This window comes from Calidris pugnax, unplaced genomic scaffold (assembly GCF_001431845.1).
Source record: "Calidris pugnax isolate Ruff unplaced genomic scaffold, ASM143184v1 scaffold74, whole genome shotgun sequence".
In the NCBI taxonomy this organism is placed as follows: domain Eukaryota; kingdom Metazoa; phylum Chordata; class Aves; order Charadriiformes; family Scolopacidae; genus Calidris; species Calidris pugnax.
Genome location: NW_015090790.1, coordinates 1,273,732 through 1,300,214, shown reverse-complemented (window position 1 = coordinate 1,300,214; position 26,483 = coordinate 1,273,732). Strand labels below are relative to the sequence as shown.

At 48.2% G+C, this 26,483-nt stretch overlaps 1 long non-coding RNA gene across 1 annotated transcript; it reads right to left on the bottom strand.

The window, feature by feature from the left end:
* Positions 1–5,821: 5,821 nt before the first annotated feature.
* LOC106902816 lies at positions 5,822–18,046 on the bottom strand. Its single transcript, XR_001414596.1, has 3 exons — positions 17,880–18,046; positions 11,048–11,164; positions 5,822–10,958 (listed from the first exon to the last, which is right to left on the bottom strand). It is a non-coding gene; the product is annotated as an uncharacterized LOC106902816 (long non-coding RNA).
* Between the last annotated feature and the right edge of the window lie 8,437 nt (positions 18,047–26,483).

Here is a 26,483-nt window from a genome sequence, read left to right as displayed (position 1 = left end):
TCAGGTGAGTCAACCAGCAGGGCTGAGATGAGCTTAGCCCATCAGCTGGGCTCAAGCAATTTCCCCCAACACTTCCCTCCCTTAAAACTAACCACAAAGCTTCCAATGGGGGGGGGAGGAAAAAAAAAAAAAAAAAGCTTTTTCACTGCAAACCGATGAAGTTTACAGCCAGGTTTTTCCCCAAAGAAAACAGTTCCTGCTTTTCAGCCTTCCCCAATTACGTTGGTACAACACATTTCTCAGGGTGACAGGTGCTCGGGGTTTAATGTAACCTAAATAAAATCTGCAGGTAGATGTAGCCCTCCAGTGGTGCAAATAAAGACACACAGCTATGCGTTTTTTTTCTGAGTGTGCTTAGGAGACAGAATTATTGTAACGGGCAATGACTGCTGCTGCTTCTCTCTCCTGATGGCACTTGGGGGTGCCTGTGCACAGGAGACATCAAATCCACCCCCGACTCCCAAATGGGCACATGGGCTCCCATCCTGCAAGGACCACGGTTCAGGAGCTGAGGACAGAGAGAATGAAGCACAAAGCTGAGCCACATGAAGCTTTCAGAGGACCGAGGCTTCTCCGTGCACACCTTCACCTGACCCAGCTGGGTGTCCTTTCTGCCTCAAACCAAAGGCATGGTGTGTCATGCCCTGGCAATCAGGGCACCCTCCCATCCTAATTAAAGTCCAGTCCTGCCCGTTCAGCCTCTTAGCATCCAGGTAATGCCCAAACAACCAAGCTTTTGAGCTACTTCATGCTCCGTCTTGATCCCTAGAAGGCATCACTGCCATTTCACCATAATTGCAGTTGGTCTCCCACCACCTTTATGTTGAAACAGAGCCAGTATTGATGCTCAGACAGCAGCCCTGGGAGATCTTGGTCATCTTTCCCCCACCACATGGACTAATTCTTATCTGCAAAGCATAGGGATATTTGTAGGTCCTTCCAGAAGTGAAAGGAGGAGGGGCAGGACACAGGCCCAGGAGAGACAACTTCATTCACACCTTCTGGCTCTGGCCATCACCATTTTACTTGATGTTAAGCACCTGAGCAGAGCCTGGGCCATGTTCCTATCCACCCTCTTAAGATCAGAACATGAGGAGGGTCCCGTGTGAATAAGCTGGAGCAGCCTCTTGCCTTTTGTTATCCTCACGTTGGACCTCCTCAGAGCTCAGCAACCAGCACACACCACACTGCTTTTTAAGAGAGAGAGCTTTTTTAAGAGAACTGCCCAGTTCCAAGCGCTGCGGAAAAACTCAAAACTAAGTTGCAAAACAGCTCCAGAGGGAACCTTGGTTTGGGGCTGTCTGTCGGTGGGAATCGGGGTTCTTTGAGCCCTGACCCAGAGAGCACCCCATCACTGCACCCATAGCTAAGTTCTCCCAGCCTAGCTGTAGGCACAGCTCTATTCCAGCTATTTTCCAGCAATCCTTCAATACAGCAGTGCCATCTTCAGGCAAAAAGTCTGCCCTGCTCATATCTGCTGGGGGTTGGGACCTGCCAGGGAGCAAGGACAAGGCACACCACAGGGCAGACTTGGAGACATCGGCGTCTAAAATACTGTTTCCCCATGTTGCCCTCACCTTCCAGCTGACCTGCAGCCTTGAGAATTTCAAATCCCAGGTATACGTGAGATTTTTATTTTTTTTTAACCCTCTCAATGCTCACAGCATCACTGATAATTTTTTTCCATCCAAAGTGGGGTAAGAGCAGATGCTGCCAAGCCTTTCCATCAGCCCCTGGTCACTACTTCACCCAGACTCACGTCCCAAGACAGAAATTACCAGGTAAACAATCTCAGGTGAAAAGTGACTACATGGTAACAAGCGCAAGGCTGCTGTGAGCTTAGACCTTCCACCTCTTCCAGCCCAAATTTTTGGCCTAATTCAGCTACTCCCACAAAATCCTTTGAATTCTGAAGTCCACGTGTCCGAGCAGCAACCAGAGACAGGCTCTGGCTCTCCTCCGGGGCAGACATGTCTTCACCTCAGCTATCTGCATATGGACCTGTGCCCCCAAAGGATGGGCATAAGATGCCCATCGGCCATAAACATGCAATTATGCAGAATACCTAATGTAAAGTGTGTGCCCTGATCAGAATCAATGTACTGGATTCTGATGTAGCTTCTTCATCCTCCTGTGTTAAAGTATATAATTTAATCTGCAATTTGTCCCCCTGACTCTGAATGCTCAAGTTTAATTTCAAAATCAAATCCCTTCCTAATAAATTGTACTCCACTTCAGGCAGCAAAAGTAAATCATTAATGCAAATTTTCTTTTCTGTTTCTACTTCTACATCTTTTAAGATAGGTACTTTAAAAGGCTCTCCTTTTCCCCCTACTACTGACATATAACTCTTCCCTTCTTCTATTCCTTGTGGAAGTTTTTGAATGGTTGATTTTTGGCTCCTGTATCTACTAAAAATAAAACTTCCTCTTTATGGGGACCAATTAATAATTTTATCAAGGGCTCTGTTGATGTTGAAGTCCCCAGAAGATATAGCCCCTTACACCCCTATTCTTCTTGGAACATTTTCTTTCTCATCTTGTTCTCGCTTACGGCAGTTCCTCTGAACACGTCCCCTCTTGTTGCAGTAAATAAGATCCCCAAAATGGATTGTATTTCTTCCCAGGTATAAGTATTGGGGCCTAGGAATTGGTCTAGTTTTTCAGCTACTCCAAGGGGAGTCCCCATTTCTTTCTTAAAATTCCCTATATCGGTGGTATTTGAGGTTGATCTAATTCCGGTGGTGGTGGAGGCAGGGACAACGGTGGCACTGGTGGAGGTGCTACGGCCACCGGAGGGGGAGCTGCCACCAGAGGTGGATTGTTAGAATCTGGAGGTGGTAGGTTATCCAGTGGTTCCCATTGATCATCTTTTTCCTTTCCTTTTTTCATTTTTATCTCCTTCTTCTTCCTCAAACTTTTCATCTGTTTTGAATGCAAATATTGAGGCTGGAAAAGGACGTGAAGTCCTGATCCATAGTTCCGCATAATCACTTTCCTCCTGACTAAAGGGTTCCTTTAAATTAACATACATACTTAAGGCCTGGCAAATCCAGTCTTCAAAAGATCCAAAAACAGGCCCAAAAAACATGTGGTTTTAAAGGTTCCTTTGGCCATTCAATCATACAACATTGAACCAATTTTAATTTACTTTTTCCTTTTCTGGGGCCCCCTTTTATTCCAATTCCTAATCATTATTCCTAATGGACTTTCTGATGGTATGTCTGGTAATTTGCTCCCTTTCTTCTGGTCCTGGGTTTTCGATTTTGTCTGACCCCTCTAGGAATTTTACTGTGGCAATTCCTACGGCCCTTGGTTACCGGTAAGGGTGTCTTGCAGGGGGTTTAGGACCTATCACCCACCCACGAATCCTACAGGAATCGCTTCGGTCCTTCACCAGCCAAGTCCCTTGCGGGAGATTGGAACCGCAGTTAGAAGACCTCCACAATGGCTTCAGAACCAGGTTCCATCTCAATCACACTCTGACACACACAGGCAACCGAATCCCACCCAACCCAACAGGGAAACGCCTTGAAATACTTACAACTCTGTCGTCTTCGTTCAGATCTTCGTGCACAGAATTACAGGCAAAACAAACTGCTGCAGCCGGCGAGGGAGCTCAAAAAAAAATTAAATTCTTTGCTTGTCCCTCCTCAGGTTCAGGATGGCCTTAGTCCCCACCTGACCCCACCAGGAGCCACCAAAGCGGTGGGGCGCCCCCCCTAGATCAAGTCAGAATTCAGAAACCAAGACCATCCCGGATAAATGTGATAAATGATTTAGCCTCAAACAGGATTCCAATTAAAGTTTACAATTGATTAAACGAGTAAAGACAAGCAAACGGCGCCGGATGCGCCGGGAGTCTCTGCTCAACCAAGGCGCACCACGTGCAGGCCCCGTTTTGGGTTTATATGTCTTCTGTCATACATATTCATAGAAGGTTGGCCCATGCTAATGATCCCCAGGGATGGGCGTGTTCTCTTTGGCCGTGCCCTCCTCACCTGCTGGAATCTTCTTTGACTTCCACCCGGTGGTCGCTGGGTAAGGTAGTTTTTCTGGGCTAGCCCCCAGGAGGGCCCACAGACCCCTCCCGCTCAGCACCATGCGGCCAGCAACAACAACTGGGTTCGTTTGAGGGGTTTTTGCAAGAAATAGAAACTATGTACATCCCGTCCTGCTTCTCCTAAGCCCACAGTTACACAAGGACACACAGAACGGTTAAAGACATTGACACGAATCAGGTGAACACATCTCACACCCTGCCAGCTGCTCCAGGAGCTGCTTTGATTCAAACTGGCTGCAAATGGCCATAAAGAGCAAAAAAAAAAGAAAACACAGATGAGAGCAGAGCGAGCCCACGGCGTTGTAGCCATGATGCTTTCACCACCTCCTTTAGTGGCAGAGGAGTTGGTAGGGAGGACCCTGCCTGCGGTCTGCAGCAGAATCTGCCTTGTGGCAGGATGATTCCCATCGCTTCCAAAATATCCATGGTGGGAAAGTATTTGCATGGGTTGGACAACACAGTGTGGCTGCACTGGGAGGTTACAAGCTTCTTTTATTTCCTCACTAAGTCAGTTTTCTCTTGTGAGGAGAGGCTGAGGGACTTGGGTCTTTTTAGTCTGGAGAAGAGAAGGCTGAGGGGGGATCTGATCAATGCTTAGAAATACTTAAGGGGAGGGAGTCAGGAGAACGGGGCCGGTGTTTTCTCAATGGTGCCCAGGGACAGGACAAGAGGAAATGGGCACAAACTTGAGTATAAGAAGTTCCACCTAAACACGAGGAGGAACTTCTTTCCTGTGAGAGTGGTAGAGCACTGGAACAGGCTACCCAGAGAGGTGGTGGAGTCTCCTTCTCTGGAGACATGCAAAAAATGCCTGGACAAGATCCTGTGCAACCTGCTCTAGGTAGACCCACTCCGGTACGGGGGTTGGACTAGATGATCTCCAGAGGTCCCTTCCAACCCTGTATGATTCTATGGTTCTATGATTTGGGTGGTGGCTGCTTAATTCTGGTAACACCACATTCAAACAAGGTACGTGGGGAACCCAGGATGGCTGGTTTCAGAGCCATCCTCAGGCTGACAACACACACCATCAGAGGAGGTGACTGATTTACTGTTCTACCTACGGCAGCTGGTTGCAATGCTCAGGTCCTTAAAAAAGCTGGGCCTCCAACCCACAGGTGGTACCCAAGCCCTGGCTGGAGGTGGGCATGGAGGTACCCAGTCCTGGAAGAGGTTTCCCTGTGTTTGAGAGGCTCTTGTGCAGTGGAGAAAGTGCATCCTTTTGTAAAGAGTTCTCCTTTTCAATATCTTAAAATGTTTTCAGGGCTTTGTTTCAGTTTCTGCAGGAAAAAGAGCCCCAAAAAGAAAGCCCTGAGGATGAGGGAGATACATCCATTATAACCAGTATTTTTGGTAACAATCCCTATTTTCCCGAACCACCCCATTAACTACCTGTTTTATCTTTCACCCTTCAGCCTTTGGAAGGTACCCTGCAGAACATCACCAGGACAATGATTCCTTGCACATTTTTACACAAATTAAATAAACAAAGAAAAGGAGAAGGGTTTTGCAAGCCCACAGGCAAGCTGGGATGGGATCCCAGCAGGACAAGTGAATGCCAGGGTTTGTGCATCCAGAGGAGTTGCTCCAGCCCTGCACATCAGATATTGTAAGACAAGCCCAGGTTCCCCCTGGGGATCCAGGTCCTTCAAAGAATCTGTGGGTTTACAATTTTTCAGGGGGCTGATGGTGTTAGAAACCTCTTTTCAGTAACTTTACATGTTGACCAAGCAGCATATATTCAATAAGAGTCCATCCCTTTCAATAGAAATAGATCTTTATTAATAACATGCACATCATATGTATATTTAAAATACATATACATTTTTCTACTATTCACTTTAGAAAACAATTTCATAAAAACCTTTAATCAGGTCCCAAGTAATTTTAAACATTAAAAAGCCATTTTTTTTTAATAGAACCAGTAGGTATTATTCCAATTAAGTGGTGTATAATCACCATGTAGTTAACATAATGCAGGCTCATGCATTTCAATAGAAATAGGTGTTCCCTTTTCTGCTTTGTTAATCATGTCAAATATATGATGATATACTTGACACCACCTGCCACCGATATTATATACAATTGTGATTCCCTGCTGAGAGCGCGCTGTACAGATGGCATTTAAAAGCTGGAGATGACTTTTTTACAGCTTTCTGAGTTCCTGTGAGGGGAAGGTAGGTAACCCAGAACCCAGTCACACCAGAAACCAGAAAAATGGAATTTCACGGACGGAGAAGAGGAAAGCAATCTAAAAAAAAAGAAGGTAAGAGTGAATTGCCGTATTCCCCTCTGTTTTCATGGCAAATTGAGGTCAGGGTCGTGTTTCCCAAAGCCCTGCCAAGTACCGAACGGGATGTGTGTAGGGTGCACAGAGATATCAGCTATACATGGTTTGCAGATTTACAGAACATACACAAAGGCTCGTATGAGGATGGGACTTTAAGGCACGATAGTCCATATACTCGACACATTCGTATGAAAACAAAAAGTTAAATTTACAGTGCAATAGAAACGTGTTCAAGAACTCAAGCGGCAGCTCGATAATCACTTTCACGGATAATTAGGCAACTGAGGAGTACCTCTGTGGTGCTCAGCAGCCCCAGACCTGCACCCACGCGCAGAGACACGCTGAGCACCAAGTACTTGAGGAGCCTCCCTGGATCCAGCAAGAGGATCTGTGCAAAGAAACTTAGGTGATAACTGAAGCATTTACAGGGTTGGGGCCCTAATATTTTGGGGTGTCGTACATGCGAGATGCTGCCCCCCCCCAGCATCCGTACCCCTCTTGCCTCCAGCCACAGCTCCCACGCCGTGCCTCCCGTGGGGCCACCACCACCACCCCTCCTGCACCCAGGATCAGGCCCCCAAATGTAAACTGGCATTTACAGCCAGTTAGGGAAAAGCAGCACAAAGAAAAGTTGACTCCTTGAAACGGCTAATTGCAGTCAAGCGTGCTGCTATTCCCAGACAAAAAGGAATTGTCCTAAACCCGTTGTTTTCAAAACCGTTACCAAGTCTGTCCTTGTCACCCAGCTCATCTATATCATCTCCGATGATGAATATACTATCTCCATGGCAACTGAGTCAAAGGGAAGGAAGGACTTTCTTTACATCCAGTGCAAACATAGCCCGTATGTGGGAGTTCCTACTGCAGTCATAACAATATATATATATATCTATCTATCTATCGCTGAAAGTTGACCACCTACAGACAGATTCACACATCCGAAGCCAGAAGAGCTGAATTGTAGCTACAAACTCAAAAAAGAAAAATCACTGTATGTAGCTGTATTAAAACTCTTGATACCTACTAACCTGGTAACTAAAAGTTAGAATCAGTATATAAGTCAAAAAGTGACAAATTAAATATTTTGGGAGTAACTTTCAATGTTATTGCACCTTTGTACTTCTTTATCACCCCATAAACTATGGGGTTTAAGCTCTAAAGTAGAATATTTCAGACCCACTTTTCAACAGCACAAGTCACTGCGCAAAGCGGAAGGCAGTAAAAACTTGAGCAGACTCAAAATATTTAGAATTGTGGACTTTTGATTCAATTTCATATCAAAAGTCAACCATAAAAAACCAATTTGTTTTCTAGAAAGCAATCGGCAATTTTAACAGCTCCTAGAGCGAGTAGAAATAAAAACATCAGACAATGTCTTTTGTTCAATAACACAATCCATGAGAAAAACATGAGTAAAATATCATCCTCTTTCACAGGTAGTCCAAGGAGTTTTGTTATCTGATCCAGATTTTTGTCTTTTATATCTGTTCAGTTATTGTAACACCTTATCAGAGCAGCTTTCAAGGGGCAAGAAAGTATCTGCCCCTTCTAGCAGGCAAGGAAGTTACTCTTCAAAGATGAATCCAACAGGGGCAATGGGATTTCTTCAGGTGAGGTTAAAGGCTTTAGTCCTACTGAGCTTTTTTATTCCACTGCAACATTATTCATTTTACATAAAAAGTTTTGGTTTTTCGGGCCAGAACCACCCTCTGAATATAAGAAAGTAGGTCAGTGAGAGGAAAAAAAAAACCACATTTTAGCATTTCGTGTAGCTGCTAGATCATGACGAATTCAGGCGAAAATGGACAGGGAGAAAAAAAAAAGTGCATAAATCAGAGCACTCTGGAGCAGAAAATTACATAGCTTGAAAAATCAGAAGATAGAAGTAATTTTCCATTACCACCCAGCAGTCTTCTAATGTCCCTGCCCCCGCTCCTCGGTCCCCACGAGGCACACAAGGTGCCAGGAGAGGCCAGGGAGATCTCGGGGGGGGGATAACAGCACCTCTCACAGCAGCCATCCTGCCATCAGCCCACAGCAGAGGGCTTTTACCGGCGGTATTAGGGCTGTTCCACACACCTGATGATTAGCCTGGCCTTTCTCAGCCATCCAGCCCCTGTCAAGATGGGCACGGCCACTTTTTAGCTGAAAATTTCTCAAACTATGCTTAATGTGAGCTTAATCCCTCGCCTGGGTCTGGGCTGGTGCAAGCCCAGGGGCAGCAGGACTATCAAGACAGGTAGCCAAGCAGATCTGACACCAAATTACACTGACCAAGGGTTTAAAGACCTTTTGTAAAGAGACCCTTTAAAGTCCCTTCAGTAAGAGGCAAGTAAATATGCCTTATCTCAAAATAAAAAACAAAAACCTGAACATTCATCGTGACTAAGAGCACCTCCCAAACAGCACTGCCCTGTTTTTCCAGCCTTCCCACAGTATCTGTGCTGTTTTTGTCCTCCAGTTCGCAGGTTAGCCTTGGTTTGAATTAGACTGTTGCCTTTTTTCTTCTTTTTCTTTTTTTTCATTAGAAAAAAAATTTCTCTGGATTTCAATGTTTCCTTCTGTCTGGCTTATATCTTACTGATATTGGAGTTATCTTATCCTCCTGCTCGTGCCTTTCTGTCTTTTCTCCTGCACTGACACCCAAGTGTTAACGTGCCTTAAGAGCTGCAATGATACACGCCACACACATGACTAGGATGCTCTAGGATGCTCTAATCCTACATGGAGCACATCCCTGGTAAGCAATGGAATTTGTCTGTACTGTATAATGCTTGAGAAACAGCATCAGCCACATCTGCATGAGCAAAGCCTTTCAAAATAAAAAAATTAGGTTCTTGGATACTTATTTGCCTCCTGCTGAGTGTGCGCTATTACTTACTTTGCTTTTAAAGCTTTAAAGAGGTGGCAGCCAGCAAGGCGAAGCTGGTTTCTTCACTGTAAGCCAACAGACCTTGGACAGGCTTTGGATCGTCTCCTATATTTGTTCAGCAATTCTGGGATGCAAGTCACCCACGGGTGAGCTGCAGGTGTACCAGTAACGGGTAGTTTGCAGGCTCGTTAATCACATTTCCCCAGGTTATAGTGCAATCTTTGCTTCTGACCCCATTGCTGGAGCATCATCTTTTCCCTTATATTACTCTTTGGTATTTTCGTGACGTAGCTTTTGCAGCTATAAAACTTTCCACTTGCAGCCATCAATTTGCTGAGCATCCCTCCTGTCATAGCTTGTGAAGTATCTATTTACATCTTCTAAGGTTAATTCCCAGATTGAAATCAGACGTTTCACTTAACCCAAAACACTAACGCTGAGCGGTTTCATCAGGAGAACCTCTGAGGTTTTACTAGCTTTTGTCAGATACATTCATTCTCTATATCTATGAAAGTCATCGTTGTTTTTCTGCCTCTTATATTCCACATAAAAAGAAATTACTGTCTATTCCCTAGCACCGATGTGAACCTCTGGCCAAACAGCAAATTGGCATGCAAAGAAGTATCAGGGAAGCAGCTAGGGAAGGGACCAAACGAAGTTAAGGAAACACTGACGACAGGCTGAAGAAACATTCTTTCCTGTGAGTCATTCTGGGTTGTATTAAAATAGCAAAGTAGATACCAGCCAAGAGATAATATAAGTAAAAGGTGAATGCAATTATTTAAAAAAAAAAACAACAACCAAGCAAACACAAACCAAACCCTTGTAAACCTCAGTATAGAGTGCCTTGTAAGTAGCAAGCGAGTTAAATCTCTGAAAAATCCTAAGCAAAAGGCTCTTTCCTTTGGCACTGACTCCTTTATGATCAAAGCATTTCTCAAAGAAACTTCCTATCTATACCTTTACAGCAAATTTACTCCTCACTGTCACACTACTCCACCGCTTTAGGGGCTCCCCTTCCACCAGGGATGGCGTAACTTAACTGCAAAGGGATTTTGAACGTCCGTATCTACACACAGATAACTTAAATGCAGCTTTATTTCTACAAAACACATTGCGCACAGTCTCTGCGAATTAAGGACCTCCGCATTTCACCAGCTCTCTCTGCACCTCAAGGTACTTCACAATCAGGGGGTTAACAGCAGGGACTGCATTATTCAAAGTACCTTCCGCTCAGCTTCTGAAGGCACCATCATCCGCCTCCCACCACCAGTGCATCCGCAATCAGTGCCCCACCTCAACATCCCGATAAGCAGTCCGAGCATCCAGAAACAAACATCAGTGGGTCTAACGGTTACTTTAATTCATTTTATAAATAAGCAATTGAGAGTTCTGCTCCAAGTGGCTGCTTGTGTAGCCCATCCCGTAAACGGCGTTCTCTGCAGAGTAAGGCACAATGCGATACGAGTGCAGCTCTTCATAATAGAGCGACTGGGAACAGCACTCCTCTACCATCAGCTTCAGCCGTTTTCGTGCGTCAGAGTAAGCAGTCCTATAGCAGGGAGCTTCCTTAAAGTATTCATAGCTCTCCCTCTCTGTCTCTAGGTGAATCTTCCTCAACAGATTGTTAATTAATACAGACCTACGGAGATAGGCTTCAGGGTCGTCCAGGAATCGGAGTTTCTGGAGAGAAAGTTTTAGAATACAAGTCCGGTCCTCGGGTAGTATCAGGTGCTGGGGGGGTAAAGAGGAAGCAAACGGGTCTTTAGCATGAAAGAATGAGAGCAGGGGAGGATGGGGTCTGGGAGGAGGGCGCTACTCACTTTTGGACAATACTCATGGTAATCTTGATGTAAATGTTCTTCTTCTGCATATTTTCTCTTAAAGTAGGCTACTTTCGACGTCGTTAATGTCTTTGGTAGGCCTCGATCAGATCAGCTCTGTGCAAAAGAAGAAGAAGAAGAAGAGGCTCAGTGATGCTTGCTGCCACGGTGTCTGTAATGTCACAGTCGAGGGGGGCGGTATAAGGGGAGGGAGGTGGGATGCTGCTGGGGACAACTCTCAGCCTCGACCCGCCATCTGCAGCCCTCACCCCACCTGGGAGGCTGGCAAACGTGAAGGCATTTCCAAGCCACTGCTTTGACAGCCACGTGCTGCCACTGCTGGGCAGGGTTTCCAGGTGCTACCAACCAAGCAGGGTACCCAGGCCACCTACAGCCTGGCAGAGCAAGGCGAGAGGGATGCCCAAACCGGGAACGTCTCATAGAGTTATAGAATCATAGAATCATTCAGGTTGGAAGAGACCCTTGGGATCATCGAGTCCGACCATCTAAAATGTCTCCATGTGCTGCAGGAGGGACCAGGATGGGGCCGTCCTTCTGCAGAACAGGGGGTCTCCGCACCAAACCGAGGTGCCTGTAGGACAAAGGATGGGTTATACTTTCTACACAAGCTTCCCTGGAAAACCAATACAGAGCATATTCACTAGATGGTAGTGTCGACCCAGAGAAGCGGGAGAGCCCCCGCTGGGTGGTGGGAGGGTGATGGAGCTGGGTTGATCTCCAGGTTGCTTCAGTTTTTCAGGGCACACAGGACAGATGCTCGGCCTTTGGGCTAAGAGCAGGGACTATTGGGCTTTTGTTCTGTGGCAACAGCCCAGTGGAGGTCTACTCCCTCAGAGGGAGCACACCTGGAGGCTGCTCTGAGTTTGCTTCTCTATGGAAAGGCGACTTGGTGCTAATTCAGCATCTTAATGAGATCCTTAACGTCAGCGGTCTTGAGCCTGGTGACCACCGAGTCTCTATGAGAGAGGCTGGACTGGGTTTTGCTTTTCTATTCACCCGACAATACAAGACGACGTGCACATGCAGGTGGCATTGTTACCTCTCAAACCCTCTCTTTTGAAAGAAATATCCGTTGTTTGCTTTTGGATGAGCAATTTTTAAAAATACTTATTATGCTGATGTTTAAAGGCAGCCCAGGGGAATAAAGTATCCAGAGTAATTTTTTAGAATAACTCGACGTCAGGTCCTACGGGATACATTTTCTTCCCCAAATTGAGCTTGGATTAACTCCTCGTTTGGAGCCAAGACCCCCAGTGCTGCTCTGGGACCCAGCCTGACATGAATCACACGCAACAGCATCCTCTCCCCAGGGGGGGCTCAGAGGGGGACCATCCCTTCTGTGGGGGGGACAACACTACATTTAAGTCAACCCAGGTGGCTGCACACACCGGAGGTGCCCCCTGCACCAACCTCATCTCTCGAGGGCAAGGGTCCAGCTGTGCTGGTCACCGAGTAGCTGTAAACACTTGGTTTCAATCCATGTGCAGCACCTTCCACTGTTATCAGGTTTTATCATAGCATTTGAATTACACCAGAGCCTGGACACCCTGGAGATTTAATTATTCTGATATTAGGTTCTCTAAATCACTGCCGCCGTGTTTTCTTTGCACAATCACAAGTGCATTTATCCTCCCAGTGCCGGGAGATGGGGGAATGTTACGGTTTTCTTCCCGCTACTTTGAGGAAGAGCGAGGTCCAGAAAGACAAAGTGACATTCCTGTGGCCAACCCAGGCTTGTTGGGGGTGGGAAAGGAGCCAAACCCAGCACATGGGTCAATGAGCCAATTCCGGACCCATCCTTTCCCTTCAAGCCAAGCATCCCAATGCTAAAAGTTGCTCCCTACTGAGTTTTCCGTGAAAAAGGCTGGAAAGGACAAACCTAGCAGAAAATCAGCCCCAGTGCAGGGCAGACCAGACAACCCCAGCGTGAAGGGTGTTGCAGCACGGCTGGGTCTGTGCAAACCCCTCCTTTCCTGCTCCTGGCCACAGGAATCCCTCTCCCTGCCCTGCAGGAGGAGGGTGACAGTGGGACATCCAGCATCCCTGCAGGGGGAGGGTGACAGTGGGACATCCAGCGTCCCTGCAGGAGGAGGGTGACAGTGGGACATCCAGCATCCCTGGAGGTGGAGGGTGACAGTGGGACATCCAGCATCCCTCGAGCATGGATGGTCCTGGGGCATCACCAGCAAACATCAGGCAGCCCAGGGCAAGGCAAGGAGCCGTGGGAGTGCTGGCTGGGAGGGAGGAGGGAAAGGAGGGAGAAAAAGAGGGGGGTGGGGGGAGAGGGAGAGAGGGGGCTGTGTTTTAGCAGATGCCGGGGTCTGATGCTGGGTGGCAGAGGCAGATGGAAAGAGTTGTATTTTGCAAAGGACCACGTACAACCATCCCGGCAGTGGGTTCATCAAGCATCCAACTGGCACCCCTTTCCTGTGATTCCATTCAGCACCCACCTGGGACGTACTCTCGGGTGCATTTAAAAGGCTGCATTTCAAACTCCTAAAGACCTCGCAGCATCAGACAAAGGGGCACAGTCACAACAACCTCTGCGACTTGCTCCAGCAGCAAGGAAGGGAAACAACCAGAAAATCATGAACGCCAAGAGCACTCCGGGGCTGCGAGGCTGGTTTGAAATGTGTTCCCACTTGTAGAGTGGGAGGCCACACTCGGGAGAGCGAAGCACAAGCCCCTCCATGCACCACGCTCGCTGGTAGCAAATCCCAGCAATTCCAAATCCCCATTTCCCATTTCCCCAGCCCACAGGGCTGTCACGAGAGGCTCAACTTCTACCTCCCCGCTCCAGGAGGGAAGGGGTGCTGCCTGCCTGGGGTACCAGGGCAAAAAAACGACCTGAAAGCAAGGGAGCCCCATCGCAGGGATACTCCAAAGAAGCTGAAGAGCTGCTCCTGTGCCCGGGGGCAGCTGCCATCCCACTGTCACCCGCTTTGTCATCTTTTGTGGCATCTGGTGGTGTCCACATGTGTCTGCAGGCGCGGGGAAAGGAGAGCACCACCTAAACTGCGCCCTTGAACCCTGGCACTGATGCTAAAGCCAGCGAGGGGCACATCTCCCCGCAGGAGGCTGGCGAAGACCAAGCCTTTCCCAACTACTTGAGCTTGGAAGTGGGATCCGAGAGGCTCTGCTTGTGCCTCAGAGCTGCTCAGCCGGGGTTAGGGGCGCCCAGGGCTGTAGTAACGCCGCAGTGAATCAGCCCCTGGGTGTTTTGTTTAAATATAAGCACATTGAATCAGTGCTTTTTTGTGCAGAAGGCTATTCTAGCGAGCCAAGTGTTTTGACAGGCACGGCAAGGTGGTATGAGTCACTGCCTCTGCCTCGCTCAAGCTCGGGAGACAGATACATCTTAATCACATTAAGATGTTTTTTTTTTCAGCGCTACACCACAAGTCAAGGCACGGGGCCAAATTTTCCCACGGGGACTCAATAAAAGCGGCGTAGCGGCCGTGTCCTGAATGTGAGGTTTGTCCTTCCAGCCCGGACCAACCTTGGCTGAGTGCAGCCAGCATCCCGCCAGGGTTTGAGCTGCAAGCCCTCTGCTAAGGGCTGGGAACACAATTTGCTGCCAAGGCCGGGGCTGTCTGCTCACGCTGGCCGGTGTTTACACCCCGCGGGGTGCCCGCCTGCTCTAAATGCACGGCGCATCGCGGCGCGGCGGCTGCAGCTAATGGAAGTTGGGAGCATAAAATCCCACCCGCGGCAGTTGAGGGAACAGACGCCTCCGTCTCGAGCCCGGACGTCTCAAATGCAGCTTCACGAGGGCTTTAATGGCACTTTCGAAAGAGCAAAATGTGCCTGCTCCCATTTAATTCTCCGGGAATAATTACAGTGATTACGGTATGGTACCCACAGAGTTATTAGGCATGTTTGGACAGAAGGTTATCTTATCTAAATTGGATTGGAAATAGATTTATAACACAGCAACTTCGCAGTCGGGCTGCAAATTGCAAGAAATTCTCTTCACCTGGCCCCTTGCTTTTCCGCGTCACCCCGGTGATGGGAGCCCCTGTTTGGCACAAATCAGTGCCGGGTCATTTCCTGGGGCTTGCAAGCTAGCCCAAGCAGGAGGGAAGATGGGGTTTAGCAAATGATTTAACAGACAGGGGAAAAAAAAAAACCCCAACAAAAAGACCCCAAACAAAAACCCCAAAGCTTGTGCTATTCTATCTCAGGCAACAGAGAGGGATCTGCAAGCCCCTGGGTCTGCAGCAGGGCTCGTAGGTGAGACCTTGGGAGCCTTCCCACACCTGCCTGTACCTCAAACCTTTCCTCGGGAAGACAGTTCCTCCCTGCCTGCTGGGTGCTGCAGCAAAAGGGGGTCGTGTGTGTGTGAGCAGGTCCTATATCAGCGTGGTGATGCAGATGTCTGCAGGAGGGGATGCACAGAGCCTCGCTAGCCCAGCTGGACCTGCGTGCGGGAGGGGGTGAGTGAGATATGCCTGTGCCCTGCAGGGCTTTCCTATCGCAGCCTAAGGGAAGATAATCAATATGTAAGCTAAAGCCGGCCGAGGTGGAAACCACGTCTGAGCACCTCTTGTGAGCACAACCAGAAAACCTGGGGCTTCTGAGCGCGCAGAAGTTGGTGTTTATCGTCAGCGGGAGACGTGACTTTGACACGGCAGGAAACATCATCATGTCCTTGCGACTGCTGACAAACTGCAGCGGTAAATTCTCCCCTCTCCAACCTTAGCAGCACTTGTAATTAGGCTGAAAAACCCTCCTCTGATTTCACATGCTATGCTGCTGCATCTCCCCTCTCCTAGGGGCAGGAAAAGCAGCTGATCCCGCTACGGGATTCCCAGTTGATCGTGCAAAGCTACCTAGACCACGGGCAGATGAACATGTGGGTTGAAAACACATGCCAGCTCCAGGATTTCACAGGGACTGCCCATCGATCGCAGCCTTTCCAGAGCATCGGGTCTTATTCCTCGCTGGGGCAGAGACAGCCCCCTTTGATCGACCTGTGGAAAGGTGGGGACCCACAGCCAGGCTGTCGTCTGCCGGCTGGAGCTGCTGGCTTTGCCCTTTAAAACGGCCTTTCTTTCAGTTTGCTAATTGCTTTGCGGATCTCCCTAATTGTGGGTTCTCCCTGGACACACATGTGTGCAAGGCACACGCATCTGAATAGCTCTCATGAGCGCGCAAAGAGAAGAGACTTAACGATTGAGTGACTATTCCCCTCTCGTTCCCTGTAGTCCCACTGCTTGTATCAATTCAAATCAAACCAAACAGGATTTTATCAAAATCATATTTCCAGCTTCACCCTCTTCCAACACGAATCCAAGTGTTGAACCACCAACACCAATCCAACACTCATCCTCACTCTGAAGGCAAGCCCAACCAGCTGAAGTCTGTCTGCAAACTTGTGAGGGACCTGAGGATGCAGAGCCAACCTCCCGAGGGTCTTTTTGGGATAATCTGAGCAGTTCTGGTAAGATTCCCTCCTTGCACGGGCTCAGCGCACATGCAGCAAGTAGCTGGGCTGCAGGAGCCCCATAGGGCTTAATAACAGGAAAAACAAGAGTTCTGATGTCACCTCCAATTTTCTAACTTTGACCTTGCTTTTCTGGACTTTCAAACATCAGGAAATTGAAATAAAACAATAAGAAAAATCATTTCAGTCTCTCAGTGGAGCTGTAAACCTCTCGGAGTAAATGCTGCAAAAATAAAGCTTACTCCTCCAAATATCCGGAAGTTTCCTGGCTAGAATATGATTACTGCCCTCAACACCACCTTGTAAGACGGCACGTTATTTTCTCCATTAATTCTTGTCGGGCTCAGAGGAAAGCAAAAGAGGGGGACTATTAAACCCACACCATTATTTTGAGTAGTAGCATTAATTTCCTGCTCTCACACAGGCGCGTACACCCCCACACTGCCTGCAGGTCTGGGGAAAGGCAGATTGCCGTTTTATTTAACAGAATTATTGCAGCATTCAGCATTTGCCTCACACACAGCCTCCGGGCTGCAAGTAGATGCAGCAGTTACAGGGCTGATGCCTTGCCTTCTGGGGGAGCATTTAGCACCCTGTAGTAAGAATATTTCCCACTCCAGGGGGGGGAAAACCGATGACGGACGTGCACGCGCATACCCAAACTCTGTACTTTTTGCATGTGTGTGGAGACACTCATGCCCTTCCTGGTCCTCAGGAATATGGTTTAGTGTTGTTTTTTTGTTTGTTTGTTTGTTTTTTTATTGCTTATTTCTTATTTATTTTTTTGTCAGAGTTAGGTTGACGGTGGGACTAGATGATCTTTAATGTCCCTTCCAACCTAGACAATTCTATGATTTATGTACAGGGATGAAAAGAAACAGGTCTAAATCCTGCAAGAGAGAAAGAAACAGAGCGTGTGTGCGTGTGTGTATGTGTATCCATGTCTGGCAGCTCTAAGATGTGTATATTTAGAGAGCTGTCTCACCCCCGAGGATGCTGCTTTGCTGACAGGCAATGAGAGAGTAGCTACGGTCACTTTTCAGAGTTGGGCTCTGACTGTTAAAAGCTGACTCTGGTTAAAATGACCTTCCACAGAGCACGCTTAGAGTCCAGCAGAGCGGCGGGCACCCCTGCCCCCAGCCCGGGGCCAGCATCCCTCCCAGCTCCTTGCCCTCTTCCCCGCTGCAGCAAAGCCGAGAGCTCACAAACCCACACGAAACTCCACGCCAGCAGCCACCTGAGAAAGCCCTTTGGGGAGATGCTACCAGCGCAGCCCCCCACCCCACGTCACCCCACTGCCACAGACAACCCCACAGCTCACTGCCTGGTCCCCCCCGGGGCCACCACCAGCCCATGGCCACTCACCCAGCGAGCCCCGGCTCCGGAGGGAGGGCTGCTCCCCGTCCTTCCCTCGCTGCCCGGAGCCTCCTTGCTGCTCCTGGAGGAGATGGTGGCGGTGGAGGTGGCGGTGGGTGGCAGCTCCTGCGGGTCCCCTGCAGCCACTGAGAAGCGGATCACCTCCCGGCCGCAGCCCGCGGAGGTGGGTTCCCAGATGCTCCCGGCGCGGATTGGTCCAGCGGGAGCAGATGCTGCCCGGTTGCCAGGAGCGTTGCTAGGAGCGTTGCTGGGAGACGGTGACGCTCTCCCCATCACTGGTGCGGCTCGAAGCCGCGGGGAGGGAGGGAGGGAGGAAAGGAAGGAAGGAAAGCGGAGATCCCGGCACCGGGATGCTCCGCGGGAGGGGACGGGGTGAGGCGGTGGATGGAGCAGATGCCGCTGCTCAGAGCCGGGAAGGGGAGGAGGAGCTGCCCATTTCAGGGCCAGACTGGAAGAGAACATTTGGGACCTGTTGGAACGGGTCCAGGGGAGGGCCACAAAGGTGCTTCAGAGGGCTGGAGCACCTCTGCTGCGAGGACAGGCTGAGAGAGCTGGGGTTGCTCAGCCTGGAGAAGAGAAGGCTCCGGGGAGACCTTAGAGCAGCCTTCCAATATCTGAAGGGAGCTCCAGGAGAGCTGGGGAGGGACTCTTTGTCAGGAAGCACAGGGACAGGACAAGGGGTAATGGTTTTAAATTGGAAGAGGGGAGATTTAGATTAGATACCAGAAAGAAATTCTTTGCTGTGAGGGTGATGAGACCCTGGAACAGGTTGCCCAGAGAAGCTGTGACTGCCTCATCCCTGGAAGTGGGGTATTCCAGGCTGGATGGGGTTTTGATTAACCTGCTCTAGTGGGAAGTGTCCCTGCCCATGGCAGGGGGGGTTGGAACTTGATGATCTTTAAGGTCCCTTCCAACTCTAATCATTCTGTAATTCTATGATAACCCAGCACCTGGAAAGGCTGGAGGGAACAGCAAGTCCAGTTTGGGATTGCTGGCAGTAAGAGCTGAGAGCCGAGCTCTTCTGATCTCTCTCTGGGTCATGTTCCTCTTCCCTCCCAAATTACATCACTCCCTCCTTCCCCCATGTCCACCACCACATCCTGGCGCACTGGTTTTTCCCTGAGCCTTTGGGGTGCCCCACCACAGCACCCTGTGTCTCTCTGGCTGTGGCACACACACTCATGACCCCAAAGAGGCACCAAATCACTCTGAAATCCCATGGGCACAAAGTGGAATTGCTGCCGGAATAGAAGCCACACAGCAAAACAACCCAAACCTCCTCTTCTCCCAAACAGAAGAGCAAAACTGTGGGATGGGGCAGCTCCAGCATCTCAGCCAGGCAGGAATTTTATTACTGAGCACCCTCCTCTGGGCAGTAGGTGGGACGTCAGACTCAGCCTACCCTCCCTGCCAAGGGTCCAGCCAGCAAGACTCTTAAAAGTTTAAAAGGAGTTAAGTAAAATCTTACCTGCATAAGGCAGTGGGCACAAAGAGGGGGGAACCCCTTTCCCAAAGGGATCTCTATAAGCAGATACTGGCAGATCAGAGATCGCTCCCCAAAAAAAATATTAAAAAAACCCAAGCAACCAACTAGTTTCTCTGGCCAGCTGTATGTAGGGCTCTTCCCAGGAAGAACTGTGCCACTTCCAGACTCGGTAAAAGGGGCTGTACAAGGTGATTTTTTTCTAGCAAGCCTCCCTCTTACACGGTGGGAAATGAAGGCGCATTTCATCTGCCATTCACCTGATCAACATCACCTAAATTTTAACAAACCAAGCCTTGGTGGGCCCCAGTCCCAGTTAACATACACCAACACAGCAGCCTCAGACCAGTCACCCCATGGACTTTGAGTACCTGGTTGTACTTGGCGCTCAGTGTGGGCTGACACGCACGTGCACCCACACAGCTCCTCTGCCCTTTCCAGTTTGAGAAAAGATCAGTCACTGCCAAATACTTCTTTCAAATGATCTCTGAAGCTCCGCTTATTTTATTAAGAAGTCAAATGAACTCAAACTAATTTCAAATTTGAATTTTCTAGGACAATAGGAAGGCACTGGGATTTAATTGATTTTGATTACCTGCCTTATTATTATGCTGCCAGTAGCGATAGTTCAGGTTGGTGTAATTTCAAATTTACCGTGAGATGAATCTGACTTTTCTCTGCTGCTGAATAGAAGGCTTGAGTGATTCTTCAGCTCTTCACAAAGATGTCATAATTAATTCAGTAATATCACTCCTGTAAGCAGAGATAGAAAAGGAAGACACAGAAGCACCTACTCTGCATCTAAGAGCTGAATGAATGACAGGCTTAGTCACTCCACTCTTCCTGAAACTGATTGTGTTTTTTTTTTAACATTCAACACAATTTCTGCTGCAAAGGCACACCTTCCCCTCTCCTGTCAGCACACAACCAGGACTTATTAGCTGGCAATAATTTACAGCCAAAAGGTCAGCTTATCTTTCCCCAGCTGGCTCCAAGAAGCATTTCCATTCCCTGATCAGCCTGGAGCAAATTTTTGTGCAATCTAAGCCTAGCTGCTTTAATTTGTCCTCTGTCTGAGGGGGCAGAGTGTGCAGGGCATCAGATCCCCTGCCAGTATAAACCAGCATCGCTCTGCTGGCTGAAAAGGACCTTCATCAAGAGGGACAGCAAATGCCCCATCCCACCCCATCCCATCCCACCCCCTTTCTCTTGCCATGGGAAGACAACAGTTCTCTCCCCACCTGGAGAGGAGTTGTCCCCTCTGCCAGAGATGCCCGGCCAGGAATCACTGCCCAGCTGATGCGCACAATGTTTTAATGCAATGGAAATTAAACAGAATGGTGAACTGGGACCAAAGTCTCTATTGGCATTGATAGCACTTGAAAAGACAAGACTTTTCATGTGGATAAAACCTGGACAGACAGACAGACTACAGCAGAGTAGCTTTTTTTCTTTTTCTGGGTTGTTTTTTTTTTTTTTTTAGTCTTTTGAAAGCAAGATTATCTAGCATAGTCACTGCTATAATAAATATACATTTTTAAATGGCTTAGAGCAATTGGGAATATAAAAACCCAGAACATTAGCATTTGCTTTACTTCAACTGCCTCACAGAATTAGAAACAATCAGTTCCTTCATTTCAATGCAGTTGCATCTCCTCAAACCAACTGTTAAAGAAGAATGAATTATATTAACTTGTCCTTTTGAATTTAAGCACCAAATAGTCCAAAGATGAGTGTATAAAAGTACTAGCCCTGCCAGGCAGCAGGTACCTCCACACGTGCTGGATTTCTAAACGCAGCATGCAGAAGGTGTTTTCAAGAGATAAAACATACCCGAAACGTTTACCATTTGTACCCGAAATGCTGAGCGGTTCCAGATGCAGGGCGTTACATCCCGCACCCCTGTCCTGGCCCGCCCAGCCACCTCTAACAGAAAAAGACCCTCAAAGGCTTTCCCAGCCATGGGCTTGTCATGGCAGAGTGAGGCAAGTAGCTCCAGTTTTTTGGACCCTGTTCATGCCCCCCAGAAGTTGGCCAGCCTTGGAGGGACCAGATGACCTGGGATGCTAATCCCACCTGCGTCTAAAACACAGCCTTTGCACTTCATCCTAAAAGAGTGGGTTTTATTCTCCTGTTTTTCCTATACTAGAACTCTATTTTTCTGCTCTGTCTTCCAACTAATCATACCAAAAAAAAAAAATTGTCAGTATTTTAAAATTTGTTAATTTTTGTTGACGTTTTTACGTTTAAAAAACCTTCAAATAACTGCAGAAACAAGCCGGGGAAGAGCAGAACTAATAAAGCCCGTTTTCTTACACGTTTGTGCTCTCTATCCCCTAATCCTCCCCACCACCAACAGCCAAATTCCACCACATCCCTCTGAGTACCTCCAGCTCAACCAGAGACAACATACCCTGTAGCTGGTCTGGAGCTGCACACCATCATGATGGACCAGCTGACTGACCCTTGGCCATCCAACCTACTTCTTTTTGCTTCTCTGTAAATGATCCTCTGCCAGGTGACAAAATTTGTGGAAGCATAATTGTCTTTGAGACGGTTACCCTTCTTTCAGCTGTGATTGAAGTTGGCCAACCTGTTCAAAAACGATGAGGGTGGGGGGAGAGACGGGAGAGGAGACAGATGGCAGACAGCTCAGCTTTTTTAGCCTCAACTGAACTGACTGAGAAGTGGGAACACTTTCACCCTCTCATGAAAAATGATATCACTCTTTTGTTGAAAGTCAAAACTTAGTTTTCTAACATTAAAAGTGTGGCTCTTCCAACTGGTCAAAATCAGGATGACATCAGGGATGTCTTGGCAAAACAATGCTTGGTCCTTCGCCAAGGAATGAAGCCACTCTAAGCAAGGAATTAAAATGCAGCCAGAGGAAGAACAGGGTTATCAGAACAATAAAACAAAATGCAACCAAGAGGAGCCCAGCAAGACCCACATGTGCTTGTGCTGAACAGCCGGCATCCCAGCAAGAGCAGCAACAAGTGGATTGCCAGGCTCACCATCATCTTTGCACAGAGGTGTTGCACACCAAGCACACAGAAAGCCCGAGTATTTTACCACCAATTCCATGCGTGGCCTCAGACCGGCCCATTTAAGCCAAGCTGCCCAAATCTCAGCACCGAGAGGCACGGCCCATCCCCTGAGCTCAATGCTAGCAGCTTCACCATAGCGTGTCCTGACCTTGCATGGGGACCCAGCAAGCCTGCCTGGAGGAATAAATCAAACCCCACTTCAATTTGCTCCGTGCTGGTGAGAAAACTCACCCACCGTGACAATACCACCAGGCTCCTCTGTCACAGTGCAGCAGCAGAGGACACCCCCACAAGGACATCATGAGGCTGTGGGAACAGCCGAAGCAAGTTCCTCCTACCTGAAAAGAGGGTGTAGAGAAGGGGGGGTCGGTCTCTTCTCCCAAGTCACAGGCGATGGGACAAGAGGAAATGGCCTCAAGTTGCACCAGGGGAGGTTCAGGTTGGATATTAGGAAAAATTTTTATTCTGAAAGGGTTATTAAGCATTGGAATGGGCTGCCCAGGGAAGTGGTTGAGGCCAGTTCCTCATCCCTCACCATCCCTCAGATGAGGAGCTCTGGGCTGGGTTTTCCACGTACCTAGGATTAGTACCTGCCCCCATTGCTGAGGCTCCCAGAGACTGAAGCCACCAACCGCGGCCAGAAAAAGAAACTCTATTTCTGGGCTGGTCCTGGAAAGCCAGCCTTGCAGATGCCAGCAGGGATTCAGAAATCGTGGTTTCTCACATCTCCCTCAAAGACGGCACTGCTATTCTGAGAGGAACAAACTATCCCCAGTTCAAAATCACCAATTAGGAAATTTTTTTTGGCTTCTGTCTTTCTCCATCTTAACCCAAGCATGGGTTACATCTGCAACCGGGCACACCACACACACAAGCACATCACTACCAAAGGTATGTGCAAGAGTAAACGGCCACGAGACAAGGACATACCCCTCACTGCGGTGGTGATGTGCCTGGCTTCCTATCAGCCCAACTTCAGCTCTCCAGCCCAAGGCTTGAGCTCCCATTTCTGTCTCCAACACGAGACACATCCACCCCATGACCACCCCAACTGCTACAGGGGCATCCCTATGTCCCATACACATGTCAACAAAGCTGGTATCTACACACGGGGAATGACATAGGGGACATCTGCCCCTGGTGCAGATACCTACACGTCCATGCAAGTATATAGGTGAAATGATGGCTGAGGGACCACCAGAGAGTTGGGTGCAAGAGGTGGCTCCCCAACTCCCCCCCAACTCTCCAAAACGAGACACATCCGTCCCATGACCTCCCCAACTGCTACAGGGGCATCCCTGTGTCCCATACACATGTCAACAAAGCTGGTATCTACACACGAGGAATGGCATAGGGGACATCTGCCCCTGGTGCAGGTATCTACACGTCCATGCGCGTATATAGGAGAAATGATGGCTGAGCGACCACCAGAGGGCTGGGTGCAAGGGGTGGCTCCCCAGCTCCTGCCAGGGGGTGGTGAGAGATGGGGGGAACACCAGACACCAAAGATGTAGCCAGTACTTTTCCTTCCCCACACAGAGCTGACCAAAAGGTGGAATATACTGAGGGAGGAGGCAGAGACACGGCAGGACATGGGGACCTCTTCAAGCCCCCAAAAGTCCCCCAGCAGCCTCTGCCTGCTGCCATGCTGCCCCTCTGTTTGTGAGGATGGGACAAGAGGGACCGAGGTGGGGGATATTTCCCAGTTCCTCCCAGTTATGTATTATGCACTGCACACCTGCATCTTTGTTCCGAACAAAACACGTCCAACCTCTCCTGGATGCATATTCACTCTGTTCCACCACAAGGTGAACAAAAAGGAAGATACGCCGGTTTTGCATGTCTACATGAGCCATCTGCTTCTATTTTATTGATAAAAACCTGTAACAACAGCGTTCACCATAACAAAATAAGACTGTTTCTAAGGTGGGGATGGTTGCATGTGCGCGTGGATAATTGCAGCCCAGAATTCTGCAGGAGCTGGGTTTAATGCTGCTTCTTTTCCTTTTTTTTCCCAGTCAGATATCATCCAGACATTAGTATTCCTAACGCAGCATATAATTAGCAAGAGGCAATATATTGTATGATCATGCACGTTAGCACTTAAGTAGAATAAAAATGTTTCATTGTCAAGTACATGAAAAGCTAAGAATAAACCCGTACCACTCTTCCTGTTGAATATCCAAACATCTTTTCATCGTATTTTTCATCTTTATCACAGTTTTGCACTTCAGATCTCTCCTTCAGGCACACACAGAGCAAGTGAAATGATGCTCATACCGTTCCAGTGGCCTCACCAGTCAATACCAGCCATTTATTAAGTAGATTGAAGGTAGAGTTTTCAGTGCAAATCTTTGAACTTTACAAAAGAGAAAAGGGTATATCAATTTGCTTCTTATAACCTTCACAGTATGAACAATTCTCCTTTTATAGATGTATTTATCATAAAAATAATTCCAATTCCAGCTCTAGAAGACTGACTTTTGCATCGACAGAAGTCAGGGACCTGGCATTTTTATTAATTTGTCTGCATTGTTATTATTTAAAGTGATGGATTTATAGATAAATTTTGTGCTTGTACATCTCAGGCCAGGAAAGGAGAGCTGAGATCTCTACTACTCTTGATGCACTCTCAGCCCCAGGGCCGAATGACTCAGAATACCAACTGGCTCATGACCTGCCCATGGTCTGTGCTGAGGACATGACAGCAATGATACACAAAAAACAACCTTAAAGGCAGATTATTCTACTACGTACTGAGGGGAGACATAATAAATGGAATTACAATGCTGTCCTCCAGCAATGCCCCCCAGCAGTGATGGATGTCCACCCACAAAGCTGGTGGAGGGGAAGGACCACCACGTCATAGGATGCATGGAGGAAAGAGGAGATGCACACACACCTCAGCACTGCATGGAAAAAAAAAAGAAGTTAATGAAGTTACAGCTGAGAACACAGCCCAGCAAGAAAAAAACCCACAGCAGTGCCAGCAGACAGCTACAGGAGAGATGTGATTCTGGTTTAATTGGAAAACTCGTGGTGGAGGTGCCACATAGTGACAGCAAGAGATTGGAGGATAGGTTTTATCCTGAGCACCATGAACATAAAATATTGCTACCAGGCACAGACCTGACTTGGAGCAGATCCCTACGGATATTAATGAGAAGGTGGGAGGTGCGATGATGGAGACAGCATGAAGGAAAAGCACCTGGAAGGCATTAACAAGACACACCAGGGATAAGGAAAACTGGCAAAATTATATGATTTTTCCCAGCTGCTAATGAGGAGAGAAATTTGCAATGTTCTCCTAAGTCTCAGAAATTAATGGAAAGGGAAGTATTTGGCACCATAAAATGCCTTCCCTGGAGGTCAAGGATAATTAATGGTCATGGGACTTGGGAAAGAATTCAGCTTTTGTCTGAATCCTGAATCCTTCTTGTTCTTCGCCCATGGCCAAGATCAGCTTTTCATCTCTCATTACCCAATGAGATCAGCCCACACTGGGTACAGGGAACAGACATCTCCAGGGTATTTGGTATCTATTTGATGGTCACCCATTACAGCCAGGAGGAAACTCAAGATGCCAGCAGGTGATGCCCTCACTTCCTCACGCCTGCAGCTGCCTCCGGAGCTGCAATATCTGATAAATCACTTTTATTAAGTAAAAACCAACAATCTGCTTCCCAGTTTTCTAGAGATGAGCAACTAACAGGTCTGAATGGAGCTTCAGACCCCAGGGGACCACCCCCATCGCTGTCAAGCAGCACCTTCCTTCATCAGTGGTGCTTTACAGGATACAGGTTCTGGGTCCTTGTGACAGTCAACACCCAAATCCCACACAGGTTCCTAAATCAGGGTTGAAAACATCTCAACACTGGACGTGTTGCAAGCATTGGGTTTTCCCTGCTCCACGTGTGAAGACCTGTCTAGTGCCAGAGCTTCGCTCAGGCTGTTCAGCTCTGCAGCAAGATCTCGAGATTTATCCTCTCAGGAGAAACTCGGGAGCAGAAGGGGGGGGGGGGGGGAATAAACCCCACCTTCAGTCTCCTATTTTGTGGGAGC